The following is a 15,786-nucleotide window of genomic DNA, read 5'->3' as shown; positions in this document are numbered from 1 at the left end:
TTATTCTATTTTTTTGTTTTTCTTTGGGATTTGTTAAAATTGATTGAAATCCAGGATGTGAAATAGTATTATTTTCTTTTGAAACCTATGGTTCCTGCAAGAAAATTAATTCTGCTTTATTTAATGTAGAATTTAGCATTGATTGCATTATATTTGTTGACCTCTTGCAATTGTGCTGTATAATTCTCAATTTGTTGTTTTTATTCATTTTGAAAATTAGATTGTTTTTTGTTTTTTAAATATATTGGATCGTTTATCATATGTTCTTCACTGCAGTTTGCACATTTTGCTTTGATATGTTCGCAGGACTTTTTTGTTTCCTGGCAATTATTGCAAATGTGATTGATTGTTTTGTGATTTTTTGCGCAAATGCCACAAATTGAATTGTTTCTGCATTTAATTGCGAAATGTCCAGTTTTTTGGCAATTTGTGCATTTATTATTGCCGAAAAGTTTTAAATATCTTTCCGTTTTTAATTTTTCTTTATCTAAAAATATATATCCTTTTTTTTGAGTGTGTATTGCTTCTTCTTTTGTTTTAATTGTAATGACTATTAAAGAAAAATTTTTTTTAATTAATTTTTCTTCTCTAACCAACCATTTTGATTTATTTGTAATTTTAATTGTATTGTCTGTCTTAATTTCTATTTTGAGCTTTTTCATATTTTTGTATTGTTCAATTTCCACTTTATGAACAATTAAAAATCTTCAAGTTTCAATATTGATTGATTTTTGAATATATTCATTAATTTTGATGAGTTCTTCAAAAATATCTTCTTTATATTTGAGAATTTCTTCTTTTTGTGTGTTTTCGTGTGCAATTAGCATTAGATTGCCTTTAGGATTTATAAAAATTCCAAAAATTATTATTTCTAGATTTTTAGATTTTTGGTAGAAAACTTAATTTATTTTTTCTCTAAAAACGTTTGGTTTTTGAATTAATAAATTTGTTATCATTCTCGGTATAATTAATCTTCTTTGATTAATTGGAATTGTTTGTTTTTATTATTATTGTTGTTGTTGAGCTGTCGATTTTTGATTATTTTCGTTTTGTTTTTGTCTTGTTGATTGATTTTGTGATTTCTGTGCTATTTCTGCGTAGGATTTTTTGGAATTTTCGAGTTCTCTTATTTTAATTTTCAGATTTTCTACTTCTTCTGTCTTTTCTTTTAGAAGATCGTTTAATTTCTTTAGTTTTAGAATTAAATCTTCTCTGTTTAATTCTTTCTCATCCAAATCTATTGAGATTTGTCTTTTTTATCTTTTTTTGTTAGTGTTTTTGAGCATCGAGATATAGTTTTGAGTTGCTATTATTAGTTTATCGAGAGATGAATTGGTGGGTATATTATCCGTTATTATTAAACTAAATTAATTTAGTTTAGTTTAATTTTTAGTGAGAAAACTTTTTTTTTGTAGTCGACGATCGCAAAAATCTCGATATTTTTGATCTCTGATTTCTATTTATCGGTTTCTGATATTGTTTGTATTTTTGGATATTGTATTTTCGTTTTTCTTGCTCTTTCGATTGATGTACTTTTATTTGGTTTTGGATGCTTCGTTCAAAAGTTATGAGGGGGTCGTTCTGTCCGAAGGTCGTTGAGTATAATAATGGTATTATTTTATTGGAAAAGTTCTTAAATAAAACAAAAATTGCACAAAGAAGTAATAAAAATCCAAAAGACAATTTATTTATAGGATGGGGAAACCTAGAAATCTAAAATAATTAAATATATTAAATATATTTAATGAATAGATTATAAGGTTCCGGAAATAAATAAAAATAGTCTTAGGCATTACACCAAAATTGGTGGATAAAAGCGGTCAGATTCACGACATTGTTCTTTTCATAAAAAGGAGAAATACGCAAGAGATAAGAAGAAAATCTCAAAACACATAATAAAAATAGAAAAAAAAAAAAAAAAAAAAAAAAAAACAAAAAATAAGACGGTATTTTCCATATTTCATTTATTACATATTTTAGTTTTCAAATAAGGTGCGAAAATCATGTATTCTAATTGTTTCTTCAAACCGCCATAACCGAAAGGTTGCAAGCGTGTATGATTAATAATAATAATAATAACTACAGGTGGTGTGGTATAGTGGTGTAGTGCTGTACCTGGAAGCGCTGGGTTTTCGTCTTTTACCATGCGTGTAGGTTCGATTCCTGCCACCACCCCCTACAGTTCTGCCTGTTTGTCAGTTTTTATGATTTTTTCTGACAAACAGAGCAAAACAGAAAAACAGTTGTCCTACTACACTAGAGCAACTGAATAAGGTGTGTTTGACATCTTTAGACTATTTGAACTTTGTTAAGAGTCGTGCCTTAATACTGTTTGTCTAATCAACACTTCCCTCTTTGAGAGTCGTACCTAGTTGACTTAGAACAATTTGTCAAATAGTTCTCAAACAGTAGATCTACTATTATAAAATAGACAGTAGTCTCTGTAAAGGACGTGTGTGGGTACATCACAATAATAACAGTACTAGTAGTTCTACTACTATAAAATAGACAGTAGTCTCTGTAAAGGACATGTGTGGGTACATCACAATAATAACAGTACTAGTAGTCTTATTACTACTTATATCAAAAAGAGTGCCTTATAATAACACTCTAATAATAGGACTTCTATCTATAGAAGTATAAACTAAATAGACCAATCTAAAAGAGATTTATTTATAGTACGGGGAAATCTAGAAATCTAGAAAATCTATTATAGATTATAAGATTCCGGAAATAAGTAAAAATTCTCTTCGGCATTACACTAAAATTAGTGGATAAAAACGGTCAGACTCACGACATTATTCTCTCATAAAAAAGTAGAAGCCGAGATTGTAAGAGATTAGAAGAAGTCTCAAATTACTATACAAAAATCAAAAATATTATAACAGTATTCTTCATGTCTTGTTTAATATGAGGTGCGAAAAATCATGTATTTAGAATAAGTATTCTTCAAACCGCCATAACCGAAAGGTTGCATGCGTGTATGATAAATAAATAAATAAATAAATAATAACTACAAAAAAGGGATTTTCTTACTAAAAATTAAATTAAACTAAAATTAGTTTAGCTTAATAATAGCGGATAATATACTTACCAGTTCATCTCTCGATGAACTAGTAATAGTAACTCAGAACTATATCCCAATACTCAAGAATATTAATAAAAAAAGACAGAAAAGACAAATCTCAATAAATTTAGATGAGAAAGAATTAAACAAAAAAGATTTAATTCTAGAACTAAAAAGATTAAACAATCTTCTAAAAGAAAAGACAGAAGAAGTAGAAAATCTGAAAATTAAAATAAGAGAACTCGAAAATCCAAAAAAATCCTACGCAGAAATAGCACAGAAATCACAAAATCAATCAACAAAACAAAAACAAAACGAAAATAACCAAAAATCGACAGCTTAATAATAACAACAAAAACAAACAATTCCAATTAATCAAAGAAGATTAATTATACTGAGAACAATAACAACCCCACCAATTCAAAAACTAAACGTTTTTAGAAAAAAAAATAAATCAAGTTCTCTACCAAAAATCTAAAAATCTAAAAATAATAATTTCTAAAATTTCTATAAATCCTAAAGGCAATCTAATGCTAATTGCACAAATCTCATTACATAAAACCAGAACGACCTTCGGACAGAACGACCCTTTCATAACTTTTGAACGAAGCATTCAAAACCAAATAAAAGTACATCAATCGAAAGAGCAAGAAAAACGAAAATACAATATTTAAAAATACAAACAATATCAGAAACCGATAAATAAAAATCAGAGATTAAAAATATCGAGATTTTTGCGATTATTGACTACAAAAAAAAAGTTTTCTCGCTAAAGATTAAACTAAACTAAATTAGTTTAGTTTAATAATGGCGGATAATATACTTATTAGTTCATCTCTTGATAAACTAGTAATGATAACTTAGGACTATATCCCGATGCTCAAAAATACTAACAAAAAAAGATAGAAAAGACAAATCTTAATAGATTTAGACGAGGAAGAATTAAATAGAAAAGATTTAATTCTAGAATTAAAGAGATTAAACGATCTTTTGAAAGAAAAGATAAAAGAAATAGAAAACCTGAAAATTAAAATAAGAGAATTCGAAAATCCTAAAAAATCCTACGTAGAAATGGTACAGAAATCACAAAATTAATCAATAAGATAAAAACAAAATAAAAATAATCAAAAATCGATAACTCAACAACAATAAAAATAATAAAAACAAATAATTTTAATTAATTAAAGAAGATTAATTATACCGAGAACGATAATAATCTCACTAATTTAAAAACTAAACGTTTTTAGAGAAAAAATAAATCAAGTTCTTTATTAAAAATCTAAAAATCTAGAAATAATAATTTCTAGAATTTCTATAAATCTTAAAGGCAATCTAATGCTAATTGTATACGAAAACACATAAAAAAAAAAATTCTTAAATACAAAGAGGATATTTTTGAAGAACTCATCAAAATTGATGAATATATTCAAAAACCAATCAATATTGAAATTTAGAGATTTTTAATTGTTCATGGAGTAGAAATTAAACAATACAAAAATATGGAAAAGCTCAAAATAAAAATTAAGATAGATAATGCAATTAAAATTGCAAATAAATCAAGATAGTTGGTTAGAGAAGAAAAATTAATTAAAAAAAATTTTTCTTTAATAGTCATTATAATTAAAACAAAAGAAGAAGCAATACACACTCAAAAAAGAGGATATATATTTTTGGGTGGAGAAAAATTGAAAACGGAAAGATATTTAAAACTTTTCGGCAACAATAAATGCACAAATTGCCAAAAAACTGGACATTTCGCAATTAAATGCAGAAACAATTCAATTTGTGGTATTTACGCAAAAAATCATAAAACAATTAATCACATTTGCAACAATTGTCAGGAAACAAAAAAGTTCTGCGAACATATCAAAGCAAAATGTGCAAATTGCAGTGGAGAACATATAACAAACGACCCAATATATTTAAAAAACAAAAAACAATCTAATTCTCAAAATGAATAAAAACAACAAATTGAGAATCATACAGCATAATTGCAGAAGGTCAACAAATATAATGCAATCAATGCTAAATTCTGCATTAAATAAAGCAGAATTAATTTTCTTGCAGAAATCATGGGTTTCAAAAGAAAACAACACCATTTCACATTCTAGATTTCAATCAATTTTAACAAATCCCAAAGAAAAACAAAAAAATAGAATAAGGGTGGTAATATTTATTGCAAAAAATACACCCTTTGAAATTACAAACAGAATAGATTTAATAGATAACGAAGACTATCAAATAATTGATATAAAATCAAATAAATTTAGAGAAATCAGAATTTTTAACATCTACAATAAAAAGCAACAAAACACAAAAAATAGTGAATATACAATAAAAAGATTATTTAATAAAATAAATCTTTATTGCACCAAAAAAACATTATTAATTGGAGATTTTAATGCTCATCACTCTTTATAAAATTCTGAAATTAAATATAATTTAAGATCAGACAAAATAATAGAGTTGATTGAAAATAATAATTTACAATTAATCAATTAAAATGGCATATTATTATGTCAGAAAAGACAAGATGGGATTCTTAATTATAGATTTATCATTTGCAACGATTAATTTAAAAAAGTTAATTAAAAGTTGGAAAATTGATGAGGAAATGAATACAGAATCAGATCATGAAGTTATTTCAATTGAAATAAAATCTAATAATAATTTAGTTAACAATTCACTGTCAACTAATAGATTTAATTAGAATAAAATAGATTGGAATAAATTCGAAAAAGAATTATTAAATTTAGACAAAAATCTAGATAAAAATAATTTATGAATTAATCTTCTTTTCTCTAACAACAACAGAGAAAGATTAAATTTAGAAAACAATTTAGAAAAGACAACATCTTTATTTCAAAAAAATTTAATTTTAGCAGTAGAGAAATCTACGTCATTATTAAATATTTTATTAAAATCTAAAAACTGGTGGAATAAAAAAATAAATGAAACAAGAAAAGAAATATTGCGACAAAAAGAAGGTAGAAGCTAAATAAATCGCAAGAAAATTGAGATTTATTTAAAACAAAAAAAAATAAACATTTTAAAGAAATTAGACTTGCAAAAGAAAAATCTTAAGTCGACTTTCTAGAAAATGCAAAAGATAAAGAAATTTTCTTAGCGCTAAATTTTTCTAAATCAAGGAAAATTCAAAAAATGTTAAATTTAAAATTTAAAAATCAAATTGCATCAAATTTTCAAGAAAAGGTAGACTTGTTAAGAAAAGCGCTGTTTCCATCACCTCCAAATTATACAAAAAATGCAAAAACCCAATTTGCAGAAAAAATAATTAATAAAAAATTAATTATTTGGGAGAAAATCAAAAATAAAGAGATAAAAAACGCTATTTTTATATTAAACTTCAAAAAAGCGCCAGGCCCCGATGGAATTAATTTTCTATGCCTAAAAAGAGTCTATGAAATTATATCGGAAAAATTTAATGATTTATTTATAAAATTATTAAACAATGATTATCACCCAATTTGTTTTAAGGAAGTAATTGGAGCAATTTTACCAAAACCAAATAAATCGGACTACGACATTTCAAAGGCTTACAGAATCATAAGTCTCCTAAATTGTCTAAAAAAAATCTTAGAGAAAATAATAGCAAAAAGAATAGCTTTTATATCAGAAACTAATAGACTCGGAATTCTAAATCCAAAACAAATTAGAGGCAGAAAACAAAGATCTGCAATTAATGCAGCTTTGTCTTTAGTTCATGATATAGAAATAGCAGATTCTACAAAATTAAAAACCTCTGTGTTATTTCTAGACGTTAAAAGCGCTTTTGATAATGTTTCAAAAAAAAAATTAATAAATACTTTAAAAGATATGAAATTTCCAAAACAACTAATTTGGTGGATTGATAATTTCATGTTAAAAAGATTAATTAAATTGTCTTTTGATGGGCGAATAGAAAAATTAAAATCAATAGAAACAGACATATCACAAGGTTCACCAATTTCACCAATTTTATTTTTATTATATTTAACACCATTATTTAATGAGTTGGAACAAAAAATGCCATCTATTAAGAAACCCTCTTATATAGACGATTTGGCGTTAGTTTCAACAAATAAAATAATAAAACAAAATATAAAAGAATTAGAAGAAGCTGCAAAAATTGCGTTCGATTGGGCACAAAATAATACAGTAGCTTTTGATAATATAAAATCAGAACTAATTCATTTCAAAACAAAAAATAATAAAAAAAATAGAGAAATAAATTTGATACTACCAAACAATACAAAAATCAAACCCACCAAACAATTAAAATGGCTAGGCATATTTTTTGATATAGATTTAAATTTTAAAAACCACATAAAAATTAAAACTAGTGCAGCAAATAAAATATTTAATTTTATTAAAGCGCTAGCAAATTCAGAAAAAGAATTAAAAACAAAAGTATTAATACAATTATACAAAAGCTGCGTTTATTCCGTTTCTGACTATAGATCTGAAATATAGTGGAAAAATCAAAAATAATAAAAAATTTTAAAAGAATTTAGATTAATTCAAAATAAAATATTAAGAAAAATAACAAGTGCCTTTAAAACAACTCTAATACATTTATTAAAGATTGAAGCATCTATTTTACTACCGGAAATAAAATTAAATAGTATATAAAGAAGATATGCTCTAAAATCTCTATATCTTAATAAAAATTATCTAATAAAAATAAGAACCCCAGAATCTTTTCCACTAGAAACAATCTTTGGAAGAGAAGATGAAAATAAAAATAAAAAATATTTACATTAGTATGAAAATAAAAAAGATGAAAATAAAAAAGATTACATTTCTACATTAGATAATATTTTGTTAAAAATTAATTTTTTGATAAACCTATATACTAAAATTGAAGAAATAAATATTGTTTTAGACTCACCATAGGTAGAAAATAATATTAATTTTAATATTAATAGTATACTTAAGAATTTAGAAGCAGAAAACTATAAAAATAAAAAAAAAAGCTTAAATTCTAAAAAAAATCTCTTAATTTATATAGATGGCTTAATGCTAGAAATAAAAAATAAAAAATCCACAGAAGCTGGAATTTATAGAGAAATAGATAATAAATCTGTTTTTGAAATAAATTATAGCTTGGGCAAAAATATGGAAGTGTATAACGCAGAATTAATTAACTTAAGAGAAGGTTTTATCAAATCTCTTAAATTAATTAATAAAAATAATATAGTGAAAAATATCTATTTTTTCACTGACAACCAAGCTGCAATAAAGAGGTTGGAATCTCTAAAAATTAAGGCAGGACAAGAAATAGCATCAGAAATCTGGGAAATAGCGGGAGAATTAATTTCTAAAAAATATTAATTTATTTATAGAATAGGTTCCTGGACATTCAAATATTACTGAAAACGAAAAAGCAAACTTTCTAGCAAAAAAAGCTGCAAAACAAAAACAAAAAAGTCTCTATAAATCTTTTGCCTTTTTAAAAAGGAAAATAAAAGAACAAGATTTAATAGAATAGAAAGAAAAATTTAAAAAACACAAAAATAGGGTTAATTATTATAATTAGCCTAGATTAAAAAGAAATAAAATTTTTACTAAATTTAGTAATAATTTTATTTCTTCTTTAACATAATTAAGAATCGGGCACGGTTATTTCAACAGTTATTTAGTTAAAATACTAAAAGCTGGCATTTTAAGTAAAAACTGTTTATGCAGAAATACACTACAAACATCAAAACATCTAATTATGGAATGTATATTTTATAATTTAAAAAGAAAGATGTTAAAAAAAGAACTTAAAGACAAAAGACAATTTAATTATAACCATTTATTATTTAATAATAATGGTATTATTTTATTGGAAAAGTTCTTAAATAAAACAAAAATTGCACAAAGAAGCAATAAAAATCCAAAAGACAATTTATTTATAGAATGGGGAAACCTAGAAATCTAAAATAATTAAATATATTAAATATATTTAGTTAAGAGATTATAAGGTTCCGGAAATAAATAAAAATAGTCTTAGGCATTACACCAAAATTGGTAGATAAAAACGGTCAGATTCACGACATTATCCTTTTCATAAAAAGGAGAAATACGCCAGAGATAAGAAGAAAATCTCAAAACACATAATAAAAATAGAAAAAACAAAAAATAAGACGGTATTTTCCATACTTCATTTATTACATATTTTAGTTTTCAAATAAGGTGCGAAAATCATGTATTCTAATTGTTTCTTCAAACCGCCATAACCGAAAGGTTGCAAGCGTGTATGATTAATAATAATAATAATAATTAAAGAAAAGATAAGAAATAGTATTTTTAAATTAGAGTATTATAGTTTTAAGAAGTTACTAACGAATATATTAACTAAGTCCCTATCGGTCAGCTCGTACAACTATTATTTTACACGTATAGACTTATTTGATTAAAAGAATGAGAATATTATTTTACTTTATATTATATAAAATCTTAGATAAAATGAATAGCCGCGTAGAATAAATAAACAAAAGATAAGGCTCTTAAAGGACTAAGGCAGAAAAACTACGCTTTTAGTAGCAGCGTCTTTCATTTACACATAATTTTACATCCTAAATTTATTTTAAATTAGTTAACGTACTATCTAGAAACTAGAGTTATAACTTACGCATCTGCACAACCGCGTAAATAAATTAATTCCGTTATTACATCCTGCAAAATAAGTAGAAGAGCTGCACCGCCCAGAATACCTCATGCCGCGTCAACTGCAGCGATAACCTAAGTATAGATAACATTTTTACTTACTACTCCTCTAGCGCTACTAACTTTACCAGCTCCACCAGCTCCACTACCTGCACTTCCTCCGTACGCTACTAGAGCCGCATTAGCAGCTGCCAGTGCTGTATTAGAAGCAGTTAAGGCTGTATTAGCTATAGTCACAGCTGCGTTAGCTATAGCCAGCTGATTCTGCAAATCTTGTACGTCTAAGTTAGCAGAAAGGTGGGTAAGCTAGGACATAGGCGTACCGTCTGCCAATATTGGCCCCCATACCACTCTAACGATAATACAGTTATTTAATAACAGTAGAGGGCCACCAAGAACTACGCCATAGAAGGCATTTAGCATATTAGCGCTATGCCTATGCGCCTGTAGAGCCACAGTCTAATATATGACAGGATTTCCAGGAACGATTATAAACGCTAGCGGATTATAGACGATAAAACTGCGTTCTAGCTCAGAAGCGCGAGAAGTTTTAACGCTCTATATTTAATATAAATTAGCATCTACGCTTTTAAATATATAAGATTATAAAATTTATACTACGTATATAAAGAGTTTATCTTTATACAGAAACTGCATTTATTACTACAGATATTTAAAAATATAATATACAAATAACCGTTATCAAAGCATCGTTAACAAAATACGGTATAAATATATAATATCGGATTAATGAGAATAGCGTTTATATAAATAAAATAACTAGTAACAACAACAGACATAATAATGTTATAAAGCTGTAAAAGTATAAAATAATATAATAGTAATAATAAAGTAAGCTAGGACTATAAACAAAACTAAGAATATAAAAGAATAAAAAGTAAATAAAGCGAATAATAATTAGTTAAGTATTTCTCTTTTTTCAAAACAGCTCCAGATATCTACACTAATTTTAGAGCTGTATAGCATAGCTTTAAGCTAGAGATGTAACATAAAATCTAGTAAATTGTATAACTGCAACAGACGCCCTTATAACTTCAAAGTTATGTATGTTCTAGATAATGATTCTAGAGTTATAAAAATTTCTATATGTAATAGTATACACGGTGATTTATAACTGTTCGTTGTAAAGCATAAATTTATATTAATATAATAAGCGTTAGTAAGCGTATAGCTTAATCTAACATTCGTATGGAATAATTGGTTCTATAGACTATTATAGCAGTTATATTATTATAAGACGTTAAAGTGTATTGCTGTAAATGTAACAATTCTATATTTTATAATTAAGAGATTACGCGTCTTTTATAATTAAGTAGCTTCATACTACGAGCTGCGCAAGTACTACGATTAGATGAAACTATAATAAGTTGGATATAACGGAGTATTAAAGTTACTACGATTTGTGCCGTAAATCTTATTAAATTATAATTATGTGAAATTACAAAATATATCGTGATATAGTAATTTTTACCGTCTATACTTTATATACGAGCTGGGGTGTTGCGGTATACTGTATAAGACGTAGTACTAGGTCTATACATACCGCTCTATAAATACAGGCGGATCTACGATGTGTTGGAATCTAGACGATCGATCATCAATTATACATACACAGACCTACATACTTTCCAGCGTACTTACGAGCTGTAGAACCTTTAACACTGATATTGTTTGTATTTTTGAATATTGTATTTTCGTTTTTCTTGTTTTTTCGATCGATGTATTTTTATTTGGTTTTGGATGCTTCGTTCAAAAGTTATGAGGGGGTCGTTCCTGTTGATTCGAGATTAATTTCAAAACAAATAATAAAAATAGAAAAAAACAAAAAATAAGACGGTATTTTCCATATTTCATTTATTATTATTATTATTATTATTAATCATACACGCTTGCAACCTTTCGGTTATGGCGGTTTGAAGAAACAATTAGAATACATGATTTTCGCACCTCATTTGAAAACTAAAAGTATGTAATAAATGAAATATGGAAAATATTGTTTTTATTTTTTTGTTTTGAGATTTTTATTATTTGTTTTTTGAGATTTTCTTTTTATCTCTTGCGTATTTCTCCTTTTTATGAAAAGAACAATGTCGTGAATCTGACTGTTTTTATCCACTAATTTTAGTGTAATGCCTAAGACTATTTTTATTTATTTCCGGAATTTTATAATCTATTCATTAAATATATTTAATATATTTAATTATTTTAGATTTCTAGGTTTCCCTATTCTATAAATAAATTGTTTTTTGGATTTTTATTGCTTCTTTGTGCAATTTTTGTTTTATTTAAGAACTTTTCCAATAAAATAATACTATTATTATTAAATAATAAATGGTTATAATTAAATTGTCTTTTGTCTTTAAGTTCTTTTTTTAACACCTTTCTTTCTAAATTATAAAATATACATTCCATAATTAGATGTTTTGGTGTTTGTGGTGTGTTTCTGCATAAATAGTTTTTGCTTAAAATGCTAGCTTTTGGTATTTTAACTAAATAACTGTTAAAATAACCGTGCCCGGTTCTTAATTGTGTTAAAGAAGAAATAAAATTATTACTAAATTTAGTAAAGATTTTATTTCTCTTTAATCTAGGCCAATTATAATAATTAACCCTATTTTTGTGTTTTTTAAATTTTTCTTCCCATTCTATTAAATCTTTTTCTTTTATTTTTCTTTTTAAAAAGGCAAAAGATTTATAAGGACTTTTTTGTTTTTGTTTTGCAGCTTCTTTTGCTAGAAAGTCTGCTTTTTCGTTTCCAGTAACATTTGAATGTCCAGGAACCCATTCTATAAATAAATTAATATTTTTAGAAATTAATTCTCCCGCCATTTCCCAGATTTCTGATGCTATTTCTTGTCCTGCCCCAATTTTTAGAGATTCCAACCTCTTTATTGCAGCTTGGTTGTCAGTGAAAAAATAGATATTTTTCACTATATTATTTTTATTAATTAATTCAAGAGATTTGATAAAACCTTCTCTTAAGCCAATTAATTCTGCGTCATATACTTCCATATTTTTGCCCAAGCTATAATTTATTTCAAAAACAGATTTATTATCTATTTCTCTATAAATTCTAGCTCCTGTAGATTTTTTATTTTTTATTTCTAGCATTGAGCTATTTATATAAATTAAGAGATTTTCTTTAGAATTTAAGCTCTCTTTTTTATTTTTGTGGTTTTCTGCTTCCAAATCCTTAGGTATACTATTAATATTAAAATTAATATTATTTTCTACTTATGGTAGGTCTAAAACAATACTTATTTCTTCAATTTTAGTATATAAGTTTATTAAAAAATTAATTTTTAACAAAATATTGTCTAATATGGAAATGTAATCTTTTTTATCTCCATCTTTTTTATCTCCATCTTTTTTATTTTCATATCAATTTAAATATTTTTTATTTTCATTTTTATCTTCTCTTCCAAAGATTGCTTCTGGTGGAAAAGATTCTAAGGTTCTTATTTTTATTAGATAATTTTTATTAAGATATAGAGATCTTAGAGCATATCTTCTTTATATGCCATTTAATCTTATTTCCAATAGTAAAATAGATACTTCAACCTTTAATAAATGTATTAAAGTTGTTTTAAAGGCACCTATTATTTTCCTCAACATTTTATTTTGAATTAATCTAAATTTTTTTAAAATTTTTTATTATTTTTGATTTTTCCACCATATTTCAGATCTATAGTCAGAAACGGAACAAACGCAGCTTTTGTACAATTATATTAATATTTTTGTTTTTAATCCTTTTTCTGAGTTTGCTAGCGCTTTAATAAAATTGAATATTTTATTTGCTGCACTAGTTTTAATTTTTATATGGCTTTTAAAATTTAAATTTATATTAAAAAATATGCCCAACTACCTTAATTGTTTAATGGGTTTAATTTTTGTACTATTTAGTAACACCAAATTTATTTCTCCATTTTTATTATTTTTTGTTTTGAAATAAATTAGTTCTGATTTTATATCATCAAAAGCTACTGCATTATTTTGTGCCCAAACAAACGCAATTTTTGCAGCTTCTTCTAATTCTTTTATATTTTGTTCTATTATTTTATTTGTTGAAACTAACGCCAAATCGTCTATATAAGAGGGTTTCTTAATAGATGGCATTTTTTGTTCCAACTCATTAAATAATAGTATTAAATATAATAAAAATAAAATTAGTAAAATTGGTGAACCTTGTAGTATGCCTGTTTCCACTAATTTTAATTTTTCTATTCGCCCATCAAAAGACAATTTGATTAATCTTTTTGACATAAAATTATCAATCCACCAAATTAGTTGTTTTAAAAATTTCATATCTTTTAAAGTATTTATTAATCTTTCTTTTGAAACATTATCAAAAGCCCCTTTAACGTCTAAAAATAAAACAGAGATTTTTAATTTTATAGAATTTGCTATTTCTATATCATAAACTAAAGATAAAGCTGCATCAATTGCAGATCTTTGTTTTCTACCTCCAATTTATTCTAGATTTAGAATTCTATTAGTTTCTAATATAAAAGCTATTCTTTTTGCTATTATTTTCTCTGAGATTTTTCCTAGACAATTTAGAAGACTTATAATTCTATAAGCCTTTGGAATGTCGTAGTCCGGTTTATTTAATTTTGGTAAAATTGCTCCAATTGCTTCCCTAAAACAAATTGGGTGGTAACCATTATTTAATAATTTTATAAATAAATCATTAAATCTTTCCAATATAATTTCATAGGCTCTTTTTAGGCATAGAAAATTAATTCCATCAGGGCCTGACGCTTTTTTGGAGTTTGATGTAAAAATAGCGTTTTTTATCTCTCTATTTTTGATTTTCTCCCAAATAATTAAATTTTTATTAATTATTTTTTCTGCAAATTGTGTTTTTGCATTTTTTGTATAATTTAGAGGTGGTGGAAACAGCGCTTTTCTTAACAAGTCTACCTTTTCTTGAAAATTTGATGCAATTTAATTCTCAAATTTTAAATTTAACATTTTTTAAATTTTCCTTGGTTTAGAAAAATTTAGCGTTAAGAAAATTTCTTTATCTTTTGCATTTTCTAGAAAGTCAACCCAAGATTTTTCTTTTGCAAGTCTAATTTCTTTAAAATGTTTATTTTTTTTTATTTTAAATAAATCCCAATTTTCTTGCGATCTATTTAGCTTCCACCTTTTTTTTTGTCGCAACATCTCTTTTCTTGTTTTATTTATTTTTTCATTCCACCAATTTTTGGATTTTAATAAAATATTTAATAATAGTGTAGATTTCTCTATTGCTAAAATTAAATTTTTTTGAAACAAAGATGTTGCCTTTTCTAAATTGTTTTCTAAATTTAATCTTTCTCTGTTATCGTTAGAGAAAAGAAGATTAATCCATAAATTATTTTTATCTAAATTTTTATCTAGATTTAATAATTCTTTTTCGAATTTATTTTAATCTATTTTATTCCAATTAAATCTATTAGTTGATAGTGGATTGTTAACTAAATTATTATTAGATTTTATTTCAATTGAAATAACTTCATAATCTGATCCTGTATTCATTTCCTCATCAATTTTCCAACTTTTAATTAAATCTTTTAAATTAATCGTTGTAAATAATAAATCTATAATTGAGGATCCCATCTTGTCTTTTCTGGTATAATAATAAGTCGGTATGCCATTTTGGTTAATTAATTGTAAATTATTATTTTCAATTAACTCTATTATTTTGTCTGATCTTAAATTATATTTAATTTCAGAGTTCCATAAAGAGTGATGAGCATTAAAATCTCCAATTAATAATGTTTTTTTGGTGCAATAAAGATTTATTTTATTAAATAATCTTTTTATTGTATATTCACCATTTTTTGTGTTTTGTTGCTTTTCATTATAGATGTTAAAGATTCTGATTTCTCCAAATTTAATTGATTTTATATCAATTATTTGGCAGTCTTCGTCATCTATTAAATCTATTCTGTTTATAATTTCAAAGGGTGTATTTTTTGCAATAAATGCTACCACCCTTATTCTATTTTTTTGTTTTTCTTTGGGATTTGTTAAAATTGGTTGAAATCCAGGATGTA

This window comes from Arthrobotrys flagrans (assembly GCF_004000055.1).
Source record: "Arthrobotrys flagrans strain CBS H-5679 chromosome Unknown unitig_9, whole genome shotgun sequence".
Classification (NCBI taxonomy): domain Eukaryota; kingdom Fungi; phylum Ascomycota; class Orbiliomycetes; order Orbiliales; family Orbiliaceae; genus Arthrobotrys; species Arthrobotrys flagrans.
This window is presented reverse-complemented; position numbering follows the sequence as displayed.